The following is a 16,657-nucleotide window of genomic DNA, read 5'->3' as shown; positions in this document are numbered from 1 at the left end:
GGACATGACTGAATGGCTTCACTTTCACTTTTCACTTTCATGCATTGGAGAAGGAAATGGCAACCCACTCCAGTGTTCTTGCCTGGAGACTCCCAGGGACAGGGGAGCCTGGTGGGCTGTGGTCTATGGGGTTGCACAGAGTTGGACACAACTGAAACGACTTAGCAGCAGCAGCAGCACTTAGGGAAGAAAATAACTTGGGAAGAGTATTCTCAGTATCTAGAGTTTATCAGTTCAGTTCAGTTCAATCACTGGGTCAAGTCCGACTCTTTGTGACTGCATGGACTGCAGCACACCAGGCATCACCAACTCCCGGAGTTTGCTCAAACTCAAGTCCATCTAGTTGGTGATGCCATCAAACCATCTCATCCTATATCATCCCCCTCTCTTCCTGCCTTCATTCTTTTGCAGCATCAGGGTCATGTCCAGTGAGTCATTTCTTCTCATCAGGTGGTCATAGTATTGGAGCTTCAGCTTTAGCATCAGTCCTTCCAATGAATATTCAGAACTGATCTTTAGGATGGACTGGTTGGATCTCCTTGCAGTCCAAGGGACTCTCAAGAGTCTTCTCCAACACCACAGTTCAAAAGCATCAGTTCTTCTGTGCTCAGCTTTCTTTATAGTCCAACTCTCACATCCATACATGACTAATGGAAAAACCATAGCCTTGACTGGATGGACCTTTGTTGGCAAAGTAATGTCTCTGCTTTTTAATATACTGTCAGGTTGGTCATAACTTTCCTTCCAAGGAGCAAGCGTCTTAATTTCATCACTGCAGTCACCATCTGCAGTGATTTTAGAGCCCCCCAAAATAAAGTCAGCCACTGTTTTCATTGCTTCCTCATCTATTTGCCATGAAGTAATGGGACCAGATCCCATGATATTTGTTTTCTGAATATTGAGTCTGAAGCTAGCTTTTTCACTCCCCCCTTTCACTTTCATCAAGAGGTTCTTAGTTCCTCTTCACTTTCTGCCATAAGGGTGGTGTCATCTGCATATCTGAGGTTATTGTTATTTCTCCCGGCAATCTTGATTCCAGCTTGTGCTACATCCAGCCCAGCGCTTCTCATGATGTACTCTGCATAAAAGTTAAATAAGAAGGGTGACAATTTATGTCCTTGATGTACTCCTTTTTCAATTTGGAACCAGTCTCTTGTTCCATGTCTGGATCTAACTGTTTTTCCTGATCTGAAAACAGATTTCTCAGGAGGCAGGTCAGGTGGTCTGGTATTCCCATCTCTTGCAGAATTTTTCACAAAGTTTGTTGTGATCCACACAGTCAAAGGTTTTGGAGTAGCCCATAAAGCAGAAGTAGATGTTTTTCTGGAACTCTTTTGCTTTTTCAATGATCCAATGAATGTTGGCAATTTGAACTCTTGTTCCTTTACCTTTTCTAAATCCAGCTTCAACATCTCCAAGTTCACGATTCATGTATTGTTGAAGCCTGGCTTGGAGAAGTTTGAGTGTTACTTTGCTAGTGTGTGAGAAGAGTGCATCTGTACAGTGGCTTGAGCATTATTTGGCATTGCCTTTCTTTGGGATTGGAATGAAAACTGACCTTTTCCAGTCCTGTGGCCACTGCTGAGTTTTCCTGATTTTTTGGCATATGGAGTGCAGCACTTTCCCAGCATCGTCTTTTAGGATTTGAAATAGCACAACTGGAATTCCATCACCTCCACTAGCTTTGTTCATAGTGATGCTTCCTAAGGCCCACTTGACTTCGCATTCCAGGATATCTGGCTTTAGGTGAGTGATCACACCATGGTGGTTATCTGAGTCATGAAGATCTTTTTTGTATAGTTTTTTTGTGTATTCTTGCCACCTCTTCTTCATATCTTCTGCTTCTGTTAGGTCCATACCTTTTCTGTCCTTTATTGAGCCTATCTTTGCATGTAATGTTCCGTTGGTATCTCTAATTTTCTTGAAGAGATCTCTAGTCTTTCCTATTCTATTATTGTCCTCTATTTCTTTCCATTGATCACTGAGGAAGGCTTTCTTATCTCTCCTTGCTCTTCTTTGGAACTCTGCATTCAAGGTATATCTTTCCTTTTCTCCTTTGCATTTCACGTCTCTTCTTTTCTCAACTATTTCTGTGGTCTCCTCAGACAACCATTTTGCCGTTTTGCATTTCTTTTTCATGGAGATGGTCTTGATCACTGCCTCCTGTACAATGTCATGAACCTCCATCCATAGTTCTTCAGGCACTGTCTTTCAGATCTAATCCCTGGAATATGTTTGTCACTTCCATTGTATAATTGTAAGGGATTTGATTTAGGTCATACCTGTATGGTCTAGTCATTTTTCCTACTTTCTTCAGTTTAAGTCTGAATTTTGCAGTAAGGAGTTCATGATCTGAGCCAAAGTTGGCTTCCAGTCTTGCTTTGCTGATTTTATAGAGCTTCTCCATCTTTGGCTACAAAGAATATAACCAGTCTGAGTTCAGAATTGACCATCTGGTGATGTCCAGGTGTAGAGTCTTCTCTTGATGGAAGAAGGTATTTGCTGTGACCAGTGCGTTTTCTTGGCAAAACTCTATTAGACTTTGCCCTGCTTCATTTTGTACTCCAAGGCCAAATTTGCCTGTTATTCCAGGTATCTCTTGACTTTCTACTTGCATTCCAGGCCCCTATAATAAAAAGGACATCTTTTTTGGGTGTTAGTTCTAGAAAGTCGTGTAGGTTCATAGAACCATTCAACTTACACTTCTTCAGCATTACTGGTTGGGGCATAGACTTGGATTATGCTAATACTGAATGGTTTGCCTTGGAAACAAACAGAGACCAATTTGTTGTTTTTGAGATTGCATCCAAGCACTGCATTTCGGACTCTTGTCAACTATGGGGGCTACTCCATTTCTTCCAAGGGATTCTTGCCCACAGTAGTAGATATAATGGTCATCTGAATTAAATTCACCCATTCCAATCCATTTTAGTCCACTGATTCGTAAGATGCCAACGTTCACTCTTGCCATCTTCTGTTTAACCACTTCCAATTTACCTTGATTCATGGACCTGACATTCCGGGTTCTTGTGAAATATTGTTCTTTACAGCATCGGACTTTACTTCCATCACCAGTCACATCCACAACTAGGCACTGTTTTTGCTTTGGCTCCATCTCTTCATTTTTCTGGAGTAATTTCTCCACTCTTCTCCAGTAGCATATCGGGCACCTACAGACCTGGGGAGTTCATCTTTCAGTGTCTTATATTTTTGCCTTTTCATACTCTTTTGGGGGTTCTCAAAGCAAGAATACTGAAGTGGTTTGCCATTCCCTTCTCCAGTGGACCACATGTTGTCAGAACCCTCCACCAGTCCAGAGTGTATAGATTGATTTAAAACTACTCCTTAGAGTATGGGAATTCTTCCTCAAGTATGTGAACTGTGTTTCACCTTCTTCAGAAAATAAGGTTCTAGTCTTATACTGCAGTGACAAAGAGGAATTTGCCTACAAACATGGAGTGAAGAAAGAATTACAAGGATTTGACATCTTGGTAAGCATAATCTTTGGAGAAGGTAATGGCAACTCACTCCAGTATTCTTGCCTGGAGAGTCCCATGGACAGAGGAGCCTGGCAGGCTATAGTCCATGGGGTCACAAAGAGTTGGACATGACTTAGCAACTAACACAACACAACACAGCACAACCGAAACAAAATCTAACCATTTTTCAACTATGCCTGTCTCTATCCTCATTTCCCAAAGCACCTGGGGCTCCTGATTCTTTAAAATTTCTTGGGAGGCCTTTAGGCTTTATCTATTGCTGGCTTAGCATCTAGTTTTCTCAGGGCTATAGGTCAGTCAGTAACTATCCAACTCTCAAAATTTTGCTCCACTTTTCAAAATTTTGTTTTGTTTTCCTTCTTTGTTCTTCCTTACTAATACTACGTTTTCTGTAGTTTTAGTACAGTTTTGAGATGATAACTACCATTTTAACCAGAAGTCCATGAGTACAATATTTAGAAAATAATAAATGAATACACTTTTATCCTGGAAAATCATATTTCCCATATTCCTCTACTGTCATTCTATTTAGCCTCAGTGAAGAAGAATTGTTGAGTGCCACTTCATGAAGGAAGATGGTATTATATGAAAGAAAATATTATGTGAGAACAAAAAATCCTAAGTCTTCTGACCTAAGTGAGTGTGGGGAAAGACAAATGGAAGAAGAACAAGAGATAGGACATATGTGTGTCCTTGTTCTTCTTTCTCTGGGCTGAAGTCCCAGGTTTTTTTTGTTGTTGTTTTTGTTTTTTTATTAAATACACCAGTAGATAAATTTTGTGCTGCCACTGAAGGGAGCAGAAGGAAAGAGAGGGGAAACTTCTCATACCCAAAGAAATTGGACATAAATTGAAAAAAAAAAATGATATGAGAGAATAGCATTGAAACATGTATATTACAATATGTAAAATAGATGACCAGTGCAAATTCAGTGCATGAAGCAGGGCACCCAAAGCTGGTGCTCTGGGACAACCCAGAGGGATGGGGTGGGGAGGGAGGTGGGAGGGGGTTTCAGGATGGTGGGATGCATGGACACCCATGGCTGATTCATGTCTAAGTATGGAAACACTACCACAGTACTGTAAAGTAATTAGCCTCCAATTAAAATAAATAAATTAATTAAAAAAAAGAGGTTAGCAGTCCCTGAATGTGATGTTGAAAATGAAAACATGGAGATAATCTACCAATTCATTATGATCACAAAATTTATAGAGTATTCAAACATTTTTGTGGTACCCAGGTACATAAATGCAATGAGATGGCAAGGGCTGATTTTGCAACAAAAGCCTGAAGCTGGAATTAAGGGGCTACACATGCTGAAGATACTGAGAGGAGGAAAAAGTGGTGATATGCAATAGTTTGAATTTGCATAACCAGTGCAATGCTTCAATAGGTCCAGATCAGCTACTCTACCTTAGTAAACCCAGACACAGTAACCCAGAGACAAGACAATACATAGTCAAGAAAATATCATCAAGGACAGATCTCCACTCCTCAGAACCACAAGATCTATAAGTTCATTCCTCCCCTCTTATTTTAGAGGACAGGGGGATTAAACTTAAGACCTTAACTTATTCAAAAGATGGCATTTATTGGTTTCCTATTGCTGCTGCAACAAATTACTACACATTAGCAGCAGCGGTGGCTTAACACCATACAAATACACTATCTTATAATTCTTGAGATTGGAAATCCAAAATGGGTGTCACCAGGCTAAAACCAAGGTACTGGCAAGGTTCTGTTTCTGGAGATTCTAAGGTAGAAGCTATTTCTTTCTTTTTCTAACTTTTAGAGATTGCCTACCTTCCTAGTCCTCTTCTTCCATTTTAAAGGTCAGCAATGTTGCATCTCTGACCACTCTTCCATAATCACCTCTCTCTCTAACTCTCCTGCTTCCTTCCTCCACTTTCAAGGACCCTTGAGGTTAATTTGGACCTATGCAAATAATCTAGTTTAATCTTCCTAATTTAAAATCATCTGATTAGCAACCTTAATTCCATCAGTTTATTTAATTCCCCTTTGCCATGTAATGTAATATAGTTACAGATTCTGAGGATTAGGATGTGGACATTTTTGGAGAACCATTATTATGTCTGCCACACAGGGAATAACTCAAAAGAGGCTATTGAAGCATAAAAGAATGACAAATTAATTGGAAAATAATTTTCCCTTACTATCTCCAACAACCTAATGGGATGAGCATTTGACAAAAATTAGACCACTTTTAAAATGGGGAAGTCATATTTCCTTGTTCATCTGTGCTGTAGTTCAATTTTTTCTTTTTTACTTCACTGCATTATATTATGAGATACGATTTGATTAACTTTTTTTGTTAATGACAGATTTAGCAACCACTGCATAGTATAATTTTGCATATATCTTATGTAGAACATTTCTTTTTTATTCATCCTAGATGTTAAAAACAATTTTTACTTAGAAAAAAATTATTATACAAAGACTGAGATATTTCAGATACTTGGTGACAACTTCTCAGATGAAAGATTTTCATTTTTCTTTCCAAGTCTTTTTAGGTGATTAATGTGCTTGAAAATTTTTTTCTTTTCTATTGGGTATTTAGAGGTCTTAATTTGTTATTTTTTTCATAAAGTACACTTTTAAAAACAATCTTAATTAAAACAACTGGAAACATTGCAAGAGAAATGAGTTTTACAAACTGTGGTATAAAGGGCTGTATTTTCATAGGTAGTGCACTGCTAACAGTTTTGAGGTCAACATAAATGAGCTTAATCATAACTATGCTCTAAAAAGTATTATTTGGAAACAGATTTATGTATTGGATAATCCAAAAGTGACGCCTCTAAAAATCCTGTTTCTCAAATCCCATAAAGATGATCATTATTAATGAGTTCAAGAATATTCACTTTGAATCCAACATACACACACTGATATTTCAAGTAATGAGTTTGTGGGCGCAAAAACAAGCCAGATATTTAGAGCTATCTTGATGATTAACCGCATCTTGTTTTGTCATCTGGATGCTTGTCATTGTGTTGACAAAGACATAAACAGTGGTTTCTTAATGTTGATTACACTGTGAATATTTCCCATACTTATTAAAATGGATTATTTTTTTAATGAGAATGAGTCACATCAGGAGACTGACAAGTTACTCTTTAACATATTATTTTCACATCTCTAAGCTGGCTCTACATATGGAATGCCCTTTATTATTTATAAGGTTAATGTGATTGGCTGTTATTTCACATTCTTACAGCCAATTTGTGCTGAGTTGACTCTTGGTGAGATCATGATTATAAGTCTAAGGTTATGCTTTTGATCTTTATAAAGGAGTTAGTTTAATTCCATTGTGGGAAAACAGATGGCAGTCTCCATACATTATCTTATAAATGCATGTCTTTGGTCTTATGGGGAGATGCCATGAATTCCCTATCTTTGGTAAAACTCTACTAATTAAGAATATCCTGACAACAGGTCAGAACCATATTTTTAATATAGATGTCAGGGTAATGGGTGGAAATACATTAAGTAGTTATTAATTTTCTTTAGTCTCATGTCTAAAATGAATGGATTCAATCTCCAAGGTATAGCTTAGTTCTAAGTTTTCTGGTACAATGATCCCAAATAAGATTTTACTGTAGTTATTTTGGTTTGGGTAGCATGCTAATAGCTCCTAGTTGCATTTTGTATTTGAGATGTAAGAAGAATAGTAAAGTGTAATACTAAAATATTATAAAAAAAGTAATGTTGTTTTCAAATGTATCTAGTAACTCAAACTATGACAGAATGTTATAACAAGGAGTAGGAACCCTTGTGTGGTTTAATGAATTGTAGTACTTAAGGAAGGCCTCTTTTATTTCTAGTGGTCATTGTTTGCAAATCTCTGTTTGTTTAAGGGAGTCAGATATGGACTATTAACTAATCCTGTTATTAAAATTAGCATACTCATCAAAATCCTTTGTATAACAGTGAATTTCCAAATATGTTCTATGTGCTAGTGGAATCTAAATGTATGCGATATTATGAAACCTTCTCCCCTGTTTTGATTTTTACTTAGCAATAAGGATAACTAGCAATTAAGTATTACCTTTTTCCGTTTGGACTTTTGTAAGCTTTTTGTTCAGTGAGAGACTAACAATTGAGATAACTAGAAGAATTGCAAATTCTTATAATAAAAGGACAGTCATGATTTTATATATGTTTATTTCTCTGTGTGTGTGTGTGTGTGAGAGAGAGACAGAGAGAGAGAAGGAGAGGAGGGAGGGAGGAAGGGATGAGAGAGAGATGTAGAAGTCTACATATCTTAATTTGATTACCAGGAAGTCTTTTTCATGTTTTTCTTGAAGATTTAGAAAGACTATCTTTTGTAGGTAAACCATCAATAAAGTGTTGCAAGTAGCTTCTTAAGTTTTCCTGCAATCACATAGAGAAAAAGCATCTTACTTTATGTATCAAGTAACCAAATTATGCCTTTGATTTCAGGTGTTTTGATTTCAATGTATATAGCAGTTCAGAATTATAGATGTAGTCATTTCTTATATTATTTTTGTTTTTTATAACTGAGTCTTGTGGTCTCTTACTGGTCTGCTTAGGAATTTGCCTCACTTATCCCTCCTACCAAAACTAGATTTTGGGAAAGTATAGATAGAAGAGCTGTATTAAAAACACAGACACACACATACACATACACATGCTTACAAAATGCAAAATAAACTTGAATACTTTTATAATACAAATATTGCAAATGTTAATAAAAAGGGGATGATAAAATATGTCAATAAAAATAACATTAATGGGATTCTTTCTCTGTGGTGGGGATGAATATGTATTATATACATGTATCTATATGGAAATAGATGAGTTACTGTTTCTCCAAATATGCCCCCCGTGATGATGAATTCTATTCTTGATTACAGAATCATAAGGTAAAAATAAAAATATATAAGAAATTTAGGTAAAATTTGGTAAAATTCTATCTTAGACTATAATCAGTGCTTAAAGTTTAGCATTTTGATTTTGGAACAGAAGTATGTAAATTATAAAATAATGAGAAATACAGAGCTGCTGAGCACATTCCATTTTAGTAATCTTCTAAGTAGCCAGAAAACAAAATGCAATTTTATTTACCTGCAAAGATTCGAGCCAGAAATTTCCATTTCAAAATGCTTATTTCTATACAGTGTGACTGACTGAATGGCCATGAGCAATGCAAATTGCTTTTACCTCCTAGGTTCGTTATACATTTTTTGATAGGTTGTCTACTCAGATCTTTTATTATATAATGAGGTAACTCCCAAATGAAACCCCAAATATCTTCTCTTCCTGGTCATCATATGCTGCCACTCTCCCCCTCAAAATGAATACACTCTGTATGCTGAATCCTGCCTTTTCATCTCCTGCTGCAGAATCAGCTGTCATAACAACTATTCTGTTCATGAATATGTAAATGAAACATGCATAAAATAAAATAAAAAAATAACAGGCGTTTCCCACTTCAGACTGTACCCACCTCTGTTTGACTAATAGAGGAAAAGTAAAGATTTTTGTTTTTCAAGCATTTTGAGTCATTGTTGCCCAAAATTTTGTAATTATGTAACATGGAAATACATAAATGCGACATATGCAAATGCTCATGACAGTTGGACTCCAAATAAATCGGCTTCTACGTGTGACTACGGTGATGAGTGCAGATTCGCTTATTATTTCGCTCTAATGCCTAGTGATAAGGGGTTCATGCCTTAGATCCTCACAACCTTTTATTTGCTGACTAGGTTCCACCCCTATACCTTACCCCCCTATAAATGGCTAAAATAGTGTTTAAATTATACACGTATGCATGTACACATACACACACTTGAATGTATCTGCACTTCTTTTTCTTTGGAAAAGAAGAAGTGATGACTATATCCACTAGAGTGTTCTGGAGGAAGCATTAATCTCTAGGAAAGAAATAATTGGGGGATTTTATTATTGAAATAAGCAAGCATGTTCATGCATATTTTTCCGGCTTGCATGCCCATGCGCCACTCTGTACAAACAGTGCTATTGCAGCTTGTGCGCAGTAATTAGGTTGATGTAATTATGGTGAAATAAAGACAGCCTCACTGATAATTTCACAGTGACTATTAAAGACATATGTGCCTTCCAGTGTACAATAAATGAACCTGAACTGCTGTCAGGGGCTAGGAGGACAGTGTGGCCAATGCACCTATTGTGTCCCTGCTGCAGAAAGGAGCCTGCCGATTGGCCACTGTCTGCAGCACATAGCACTGGCTGGTTATAAAGGACTTGTCTAGGGGAGAGCCTGTAGGTACTCCATTGTCTGGTAAAGTTCATATGACTGCATTCTTTTTTTTGCAAGGGGGTGGAGGGAGAGTGGGGAAGGCGGGGGTGTCAGCTCAACTGTAAAAGCTACACAGATTTTTTTTTTTCTTTCTCTCTCTCTCTGCCTCTCCATAGATCGTTTCTGTTTCATGCCCTGTCTCATTTTGCATAGCTAAAAGAGAATGCTAATTAAGACCCCTTGTCTTAACCTGAAAATAATGACTCGGATATAATTAGAAATCTGCTGAGAGTTTAAAATTCTGGGAGGGGACCATAAACATCAGTTACGGTGCTTAGGAGGGAAATGAAGAATTATTTTCCTGTAATCAAGGTAAACATGGGAGAGGGGGTTTCCCTCCTATTTTTTTTTTTTTAACTCATTTGAACCAATGGTGTTCTACTGCAGATGAGAGGATACTGTGTTTCAAAAACTATTTTAGCCATCAAATTGAAAGGACACAAATCAGTAGCAATAGAAGCCTTCTTAATCCTCCTTAGGATGCAATTCAGATGAAAGAACTGCTTTTTAAAAAATTTTTCTTTTTGTATGTGTGTGTTATAGATGGATCTGAGAACGCTGTCTGGGCTTGGTGCCAAGCGCTGGTATTTCACAGCAGCGACCGCCTCACAGACGGGCTGTGGGAAGCAGGAGGGAGACTCTCTTAGGGTGCCACTACTATGGAGACACAGCTGGGCTGAACAAGATTTGCTTCAAACGACAACAAGAGAGACAGAAAGTATCTGGTTCAACCGCTGCCCAAGCAGGCAGGCACCAGAAGAGCTAGCAGCCAATCCGGCCATGCTCGAAGCCAGCTCTGCAGCTCAGCCAATCAGTGACATCACTGGTGAGAAACTCATTTACATCATGCAGTAATGAACTTTGTTTAACATAGCCTCCCCTCTTTCCTGTAACCCCTCCTTCCCTGTATTAGGTCCTTCCATTAATTATTCTGCTGGCATAATTTAAACCGCTATGCAAAAATGTGGCTATATTCTCTCTGATAGCGTCTACCTTCTTTTTCTCCCTCCATGGGTGTCTGCTGTCACTGAAAGTGATTCTGGGTGCAATTCTATTTTGTTTTGACCTTGCCAAATTACCTTCTTCTAAGAAAAAAAATCTTAGAAAAAATTAAACATTTATTTTATCTGACCCCACTGCCCCCTTAGGAACAGCATGCTTTCGGCAAGTTGGGATTCAGGATTGTGTAAGGTAATGGAGAATAAGTGGGTACATTGCCTTGGAAGTTGCAATTTTTCCAGGAAATCTGCATCTTAGAGCTTCCTTTAACGTGTCCAGATTTTATGCTGCAGTGGCCATTTTTGCATACAGTGCTTTATCCAAAAATTGCTTATGTGCATCTGTTACAGGGAGGAAAGTTCACTCTTGTTATATTTTATTCTTTACTGCTCTCAGCCAATGTGTCATTTTATTAATGAATAGAACTGAGGTCATTTCTGGACAAATCTCTCTCTTCCCATCTTAGCACAATGCACCTGATTTGCATCCATTTACCAGAAAAACAGAATGCAAGGACCAATTGAAAAGAAGTTAAGGGACGAGCTCACATATTATTTCAGAATATATCACAGCCATTTGTTTTTCAGAATGTGTAATATTTAACATCTGCCTTAGTGTTTCTATAAAAATGCCTGATCTCCATTCCCAATGTAATACCTTTAGCAAATTTATTGTTTTGTTATATAACCAAAATAGAGCAAGATAAATAATATTTAGGAATGAGTACATTTAATCAGCAGAAAACCTTTGGAAACACAATTTTGTCTTGTACATTTATATTTAATTTGTCAGAGATAAATTCATTTGTTATATAGATAACTTAAAAAGCCCAGAACATGTGGCATGTGAAGATTTTCAGGTTGCTTTAGAGAATCCCAAAGAGCGGAAACTGGGTCACACTTAAATGCGATTTCTCTTAAGCCATATCTTTATTGCATATTGGCATTAAAGGGATACAGTTTTCTAGCAAAGAAAATAGTTTCATTGTCTTCTTTTTTAAAGAATACTTTGAATATAATTATTCAAAGACATGGAATTTTAAAAACATCGACAAGGGTTTCATAACACTACATGACTCGTTTAAGAAGCTTAAAGAATACAGTGATAGGCAGAGACACTTTTTAAAGCGTATGAAGGATTTAGACACTAAACCATGGCCCTTTTAATTCATGAGGCATTCCATCATCCCATCATCAGTATTCAGGGAGCGACTGTCCTGAATCAGTCATGAGCTCCCCTGCTGCAGATCCTATAATTTGAATCATGTGTAATAATATATTATCCTACTGGGGGTCTTCTTTCAGTAGGAGAATGGTTTATACATTCTGCTATAAGAGAACTTTTGGCTTCTAGCCGATTTACAGCCATTACTCACATAGGCGATCATGATCGTCTTCCTTAAGGAATAACATCTGCACGACCTCCTAAGCCAAAACTCTGTAACGTCCCCCACATTCTGAATTACGGTTTCTTGGAATTGGGAACACTTGACAAAACTGAAGGAGAAAAATGGAAGGTGTAGAGGAATGGACCACGGCTTTATTGAGCCTGCCATGTGGCAAAAGCACAGTTCCCAGTCTTTTGAAGTGTTGGAGAATGGTGAGGAAAGGGCACCTCCAGATAGACCTCAATGTGTTCATTTGGTTTTGAGACACAAGCTGAAATGTAACGTGTTTTATGAAGACATGGCTGCCTCTGTGCTTTTCTCTGGACATCCTAGCAAGTCCTGCAAAGGGTGTGGCAGCATGGGAGAATGAATGGAGGGTGGAGATGGTTGTCAGGGCAGAGAAATCTTGCCCTAAGTCAGGAAGGAAGCCATGTGATAAAGCGGGAACCATTTGACCCAGGAGTGAAAAGTTCAAGGAGTGGCTCTGATTCTTTCTCTTGTTCTGACCTTGATCCGATAATGTTCATCTCTGTTATTCCTTATCTGTGAAAATTCAATACAATGCCAGCATAGAGTTGTATGGAATACTCCTCCATTACACACCCCTGCCTTTTTTTAGATATCTGAATCCTTCTTTGCTTCAGGGACTAGGTTAAGCGTTCCCTCTTCTGTGAAATCTTTTCAAATCATTGTGGCCAGAACCTCTCACTTTTCCGTCATTCTCTTTGTGCTTCCATTATTGCGTGTGTGGCAGTCAACATTGCTATAGGGCCACGTGTGTGCCTATCTTTCCCACTAGACTGAAAGCCCCTTGGGGCCAGAGACATGTTGAATTCATCCCACCGTCTCTAGTTCTAAGGATAATATTGTGCTTCTAAGTTTTAAATCAGTGTTCTAATTAATAGGTTAAAATTGCATTCTAAATTGTAGAGGGAGGGTTTACAAATTCCAGTTACTATTGCTGTTGTCAACTAGCACTGCCGTGACACCGCTGATATCAGCTTTGCCTTGTCAGTTTTATGTCTTGCATTTCACTGGCCGTTTACTATCAAGCTCAGAGTAAATGGTTGTTGCATTATTTTTCTTAAATAACCAGCTCTGGGAGTTGTGAATCTTTTCATTTATCAAGTGTGGAATTAAGCCGACTGAGCCTGGTGTTTTAAAACTTAAAGATAAATGAAATTGATGTAGATTAATTGTAAAAGAGCCAGGATACGCAAATTACGGTATCGAGCTCAACTGTTAATGATATGAAAGAATTAATTACTTAGAAGAGGTAAGCAATTAATGTTGAAATGCTCTACAAAATGTAATAAATCAGGAAATATGGAATCTTGAGTCCTAATATTATCACTGAGATATTATGCATTTTTAATCTATAATCTAGTATAGTAATCTAAGAGTATATTTCTATGTGTTTTGATATAATCTGATAACCTTTGGGGAAAATATGGTTGATTTTATGCTATATAAGTTTACACTTTTGGTTACTGTACTTACTGCAAAGTGGAAATTAATTTCTTTGCATATAGTGATATTCTTGTTAGTATGTTTGCAAGTTGTGTTTAGATTTTAAAAATTATTCTTCAGACTGCTCAGTGTATGTTATCAGAAAGGAATGAAATAACTAGAAAATATATACATTTTTGCTTTTTACAACTAAGAAAATAGAAATTTTAGTACTGGAAATCAGCTAACGTCCCTATTTTGTAAAAGTCTTAAAGGGGAAATATATCTTACCCAAGAGTATGTTCTTCAATATTCTAGGACATCAGAAACTGTTATAAAAAATTCAGAAAGACTGGTTCATTATTCTTCCACTCCACCAAATAATCTTTACTTTTAAAATCAGCCAGATAAGATTATACAATTTTACAGTGCTAACATAAATTATATTCACTTATGTGATCCAACACATTGTGTGTATATAGGATTCCTATTTTATGGTTGGAAACAAGGAACCTGGACTTATTGAAATGTATTAATTCCACTACCTTATAATGATATAATCAACTATAATAAATTATCATTCATATTAGAATTCTTTAAAATAGTTTAGACTGTGACAAAGAAAAAATGGAAACCTGATATCTGAGTTCACATTGCAGTGGTTTTGAATTTAACTAACACAAATATTGTATCTTAAATTATAGGATTGGTTGTGTAGATTTGGGTGGGGCCAATCTGAATTTTTTTTTAATCCATGAGTTGTGCTGTTAGAACCGACCATTGCTTTTCCCAGGTGGTTTCAGGTCATCTCAACAATGATTTCTTCTAACCCAATATTTAAAAGTAGATTTCTGAATCTTACAAATACTGAGAGATGGGTTATGTCCACTTAGGGAACAAATGTTCCTCAAATCAGTAAAAATAGTAGAGGTCTCTCCAGCTCTTCTATTCAGAATATGATGTTTAACAGCATGTAGAGTGATTGAGTAAATGTGGAACATCTTAATTAAAGAAAAAAAATGTTACTTTGCATTATGGTTTGAGACATCATAACTAAAAGTCATTTGCATCTGAATAATATTGCTGTCTTTTCTAAACTTATTAAAATAGTGATAAATTAGACAAAAGCGATGAAGCATTTCCCTTCATGTTGGTGATTTTTTGATATCATAATCATATGATTCTTGTTCCAAAATTAACTCTTGATCAGCAAAATGAGGCCAAATATTGAAACCTATGCTTATACCATAAATCCATAAGGTTTTGACTGAGAATCACTTATTTATAAAATAGCAAAGGAATGAAACTGGCCTAAAAAACTTGCATATTCTAGCACTTTTTAAAACTTAACCCTTAAAGCAATCAATATCAAGAGCAATATCAAGTACATTTAGGAACATAATGAGTATTTTCATAACATTGATAATAATGTCTTACTATTAATGAGCAATGCCATGGCTCTATAACTGGTTGCTGGTTCAAGAAGAGGAACAAAATGATGTGGATTAATGGCTGATACTTACCTGGGTGTCATATATGTACCCATGTCCTTTGGTATTATTATCTTCATTTTGTCAAAATCACGAACTAAGACACAGCAAAACTGGGATTCAGTCCAAAGATTCTGACTTGAGAGCCCATATTCTTAACCCCTGAGCCCAAATTGAATAATTGTACAGGTGCTATTGCTGTGTGGCTCTAGGAATACAATGCTTTTCCTTATATTATGTTCAAAGTAGTTTATCTGGTTCATTTTTTAGATATACACACATAGGTTTACTTTAGTATTTTATAAATCACTTTGAAAGCTACTGACCTAGCTATAACATCTAGATTAATATGTTCCTTATATTTTTCTATTTATAAAACAATTCAGATTACTTAAGGTAATACATGCAAAAGCAATTTTGCCACAGTAAAGTACTAGATGAATGTAAGGTCATGATATTATTAAAATGCCTTTGTCAGTGTGAATCACTAAAAAATATTATTAGACTAAATATTAGCATTTCCTCTTTTCTCTACCTATATTTGTTATTAAATATGTCACCTATTTTATGAGAAAATTAATGCTAATTGATTTGACAATTGCAGAATGTCACTTAACAGTCTCACTGGATCCTGACTATCCTGACACTTTAGGCATTTCAGCTTTCTTAGTCCTCATTACACATCTGTTTATAACCCACTGAAATCCATGGGATGCTGAAAAAGAGGATCTCTTAGTTACTGGAAAAAAGTGAAAGTGTTAGTTGCTCAGTTGAGCTCGACTGTTTGCTACCCCATGGAGTGTAGCCCACCAGGCTCTTCTGTCCATGGAATTCTCCAGGTAAGGATACTGGAGTGTGTACCCTTTCCCTTCTGTCAGGGATCTTCCTGACCCAGGGACGGATCTGGGTCTCTTATATTGCAGTCAGATTCTTTACCATCTGAGCCACTATTTACTGATAAATCTTGTGGCTAATACTAGATTTCCTAGCTTTTACTTCGTGGTCAGGACAAGGGACCTAGTCAACAAGTTGCCAAATTTACAGAATAAGTTTAATTTGGGGAAAACAAAAGAGAAAACAAGTATGGTTAATCTCTTCCTTTTCAGAGTGAATTATTGTCCAGTTTCTCCTTCAATTTTCTTACTGTTTCTTCCTCAAACATGTCATATACTTAGTGTGCTAGAAACTGTACAGACAATAAATCTATCCTCTTGAACTCTAGTTCAGTGTTGTTATTAATGTTCATTTGGAAGTCAGTATATATTACTATAAAATTAGAGTTTGAGTGTTTAGTCTTGTTGCATAATGTGTGGTAGCATCTCATCAAAAAAATAAAAATAAAAAACCTAGAAAAGCAACAGTTTTGAGCCCTATAATTTGCATTTGAGTTTATTCCATTTTATCTGTGGTTCTATAATTCTGACACCTAGAATTTAAGAGACTGCTCCTTGGAAAGTATAATGAAAGTAGGCAGAAGCAGGGCTAAATCTGTGTTATGAAGACACTAGGC

At 36.7% G+C, this 16,657-nt stretch overlaps 1 long non-coding RNA gene across 1 annotated transcript in view; it reads left to right on the top strand.

Moving 5' to 3' along the window:
* The window catches only part of LOC113895402, a 675,663-nt gene that overhangs the window by 68,053 nt on the left and 590,953 nt on the right, over positions 1–16,657 (top strand). The window contains exon 2 of the long non-coding RNA XR_003511837.1: positions 10,366–10,648. This is a non-coding gene — a long non-coding RNA (uncharacterized LOC113895402). The remainder of the gene's footprint in view (positions 1–10,365; positions 10,649–16,657) is intronic.

The sequence above is a fragment of the Bos indicus x Bos taurus genome, chromosome 1, assembly GCF_003369695.1.
Source record: "Bos indicus x Bos taurus breed Angus x Brahman F1 hybrid chromosome 1, Bos_hybrid_MaternalHap_v2.0, whole genome shotgun sequence".
Lineage (NCBI taxonomy): Eukaryota > Metazoa > Chordata > Mammalia > Artiodactyla > Bovidae > Bos > Bos indicus x Bos taurus.
This window is presented reverse-complemented; position numbering and strand designations above follow the sequence as displayed.